The sequence below is a fragment of the Sinocyclocheilus grahami genome, unplaced genomic scaffold, assembly GCF_001515645.1.
Source record: "Sinocyclocheilus grahami isolate Dianchi unplaced genomic scaffold, SAMN03320097.WGS_v1.1 scaffold2335.1, whole genome shotgun sequence".
NCBI classification, from domain to species: domain Eukaryota; kingdom Metazoa; phylum Chordata; class Actinopteri; order Cypriniformes; family Cyprinidae; genus Sinocyclocheilus; species Sinocyclocheilus grahami.
In genome coordinates this window covers 52,209-55,180 of record NW_015507514.1, presented here as the reverse complement: position 1 = coordinate 55,180, position 2,972 = coordinate 52,209, and the positions used below count along the sequence as shown (strand labels likewise).

Genomic DNA, 2,972 nt, shown 5'->3' with positions numbered 1-2,972 from the left:
TTACAAGAAATACATTGATTTATTACATTGGGCAACAGTAGGTAAACTGGTTAAACACTTTACTGCTTAGTGAAACCATATACAAGCTTACAGTAAAATCCTGATTATTTAAATGTAAAAGTAAACAGTTTTTGGTAAATAAAAAGGGGTATTTTCAATATAAGACAGCATATGAAACATAAATGTAACGTTGGTGATTTCAGAGACGAGGGAGTAAAGTATGCTTCAAATGCAGTTTTATTCAAACAAATAATAATCCAAAAACAAGGAGCAGGAATGAGGACACCAGTAGACAAGGACATGACCCAAAACACAGAAAACAGACCAAAACCATAACGGTAAACAGCTAGTAGGTTTATTTGCATATTAGTTCATGTTTGTTTCCACCTTGAGCAGTATCTGGACCTGCTGTTCAGCATTCATTCGGTCAGGGAGAACGTGTTTTCACACGCTTTGATGCTCAAAAGATTCAGCCGTTGTTTTTAGACAGTGAATGCTCTTGTGGTGCTTTCAACCATCGTTCATTCTGACATAAATCTTCACTGAATTTAGATCTTCAGTCAAACTGTACAGACATTATTTAGACATTATACAGGATTTTTGAGATTTCAGAGAAAATAGTGTAAAGAGACATGAAAAGGAACACATTGTTGTGACTCATAGGGCCGTGGTATAAACAAATATAAATACACAAACAGTCTATATAAAATCAGTTAATCTAATTAAACATAAAAACATGCATTCTCTGATCACAGACTGTGCAAATGAAACATTCAGGACAAACAGTGCAAACGGAAATTGTGCAAGAGGACATGAGGACAAAATATACCAAATCAAATGAATTTAAAACGGGTTTAAATATGTACACAGAACAAATGCTATCAAAACTGAGTGTTTCTTAAGGAGGAGTCTGTGTTTCGTAGAATCTGCAGCTTCAGCGACTGACAGTGATGATGAAAAGGAGCTGCCGCTTTCTAGAAAGAGAAAACACTGTCATCATACATCATAGTTCTACATCAGTTCTACAGTTTGAACTCTATTATTCTCTGCATATATATCAGTATCTCACCTCATCTTTGAATGTCATCAGAATGAATCTCTGCAGGTCTGTCTGAATCATGACAATCTGGAAATCACAAACATCTGATTATCTTCATATAGTGGATAAATGTTAACATTTAGGATCAGTTTTACTAGTGGGGCACCAATTAAGACGTTTTCCAATATTTTAAGATTGAATGATTTCGGTTGCCAATATTTATTTTTAAATGGTCATGAAACCCTTCAGCTCAATACTTTTGTTTTTTTAAGCTCTTGAGTGTCCTTTGCCACATTTTCACAGTTTAATATGCTATTTACCTATTTATTTATTTAACTGACTAAAATTAAATAAAAATATAGTTATTCTGGTGTTACTATCGCAGGTCACTATAACATACTGGCAACCTGTACACAGCATGAGATCATATGCACCAATGATACACTCAAAACAATAAAGACAGGCTATTCATAAAGATATCCATTCAGACTGCTCCAGTGAGAAACAACGATCGGTGCACCCCTACATTTTACAAGTTTATCTTAAAGATCAGAAATACTTACAGTTTGGCCTCTCTCTACGAAAGCTGTTCTTTTTAATTAGTCTTTTGGTCTGTTTCTCTCCTGGTTCAGTAGATTGTCTCTCGTCCTGTTCGCTGGTCTTTTTGTGATTCCTGGAGTTTGTGACGCTCCACTGATGTTCTGCCATGTAGGCTTAATAATTTATATTGCAAAATTTAAAGTGAAATAGATTTATATTAGTTTTACTATTGCAAACATCCATGCGGTGTTAAAAAGCTTAATAAACAATCAAAGATAAAAGTCTTTTAATTACCAGTGATGATCTGGAAACAGTGCTTCTCGACTGCAGCTCTGAGATCACTGGCGCTTTGTTGTGTCTGAAGTGCAATGAGTGCATTTAAGCTCCAGTTTCATAAGCAATGTGACAATCACAAGCCGCGCCTGCCGCTGATACGTCCTCAGTCACGCCAAGCCGGTTGTTTATCACACAGATGAGGCCTGGGCATGGATCCAGCTTTGTAAGCCCATAGGAAAGTGTGCGGATGTGGGCGAAATAGCAGCACAGTGAGCTTCATAACATTCTATTCATGTTCCACCCTAAAACACATTTATGACAGTAATTGAATAGCAAGTTTATTTTGTCATGTCATGGGATCCTATAGATTTAGTCACAAATTAATTGTACCTATCAAAATAATACAATTTGTGATGACTACAGAAATTAGATTAAGTTGTTTGTTTTGGAAACAGTAAAAAGGAAAGAGTTGAAAAAAGCATAAATGTAAGATAGCATGCAGTTCTGGGCTGGGGTGCATTCAATGCATTTATCAATTCAAATTTTTTCCCCCCATAATTAGTCACACCCATTTAACATGATAAATCAATAGCCTTTGTTAAAACATTATCAGAATTTGGCAAAAAATATGCACATGTCGCCCCTGTCATGGCTTGGTGACAGGGTGGACATTTTTTGTTAAAGTTAGCATTTAATAAACACATGGTGTACCTTCAGTCAGCAAAGTGGTTCATTGTTGAAGCTGAATGTGTACTGCTTAAAATATATATTTTGAATTTCTGAAAAACTTTTATGTAAATTAATATTTTATTATGAGAGGGTGGACATGTTTAGCTTGGCAACATGCAACTACAAACACGATATGATAAAAATTAGGAAATATAAGTGTAGATACTCCGTGTACTTGCAGCAGATGTTTTAACCTCCACTGAAGAAAGGCAAAATGGGGCTGGAGATTTCTCTGAGTAGATCAGAGGGTTTCTTAAAGGGGCATTTACAACATAATGACAGGGTGGACAGCAATTACAGGGACATGTGCAAAATGCTTAATATTATTATGAAAATAGAATATAAATGAACAATCTGACTTGTTTTATTAACAACTGGCTGAGGGAAA

General features: G+C 35.4%; 1 long non-coding RNA gene across 1 annotated transcript; it reads right to left on the bottom strand.

Moving 5' to 3' along the window:
* Positions 1–219: 219 nt before the first annotated feature.
* On the bottom strand, positions 220–1,994 carry LOC107574776 (uncharacterized). The gene is made up of 4 exons (XR_001607729.1): positions 1,874–1,994; positions 1,603–1,752; positions 1,070–1,126; positions 220–974 (listed from the first exon to the last, which is right to left on the bottom strand). It is a non-coding gene; the product is annotated as an uncharacterized lncRNA (long non-coding RNA).
* Positions 1,995–2,972: the final 978 nt, after the last annotated feature.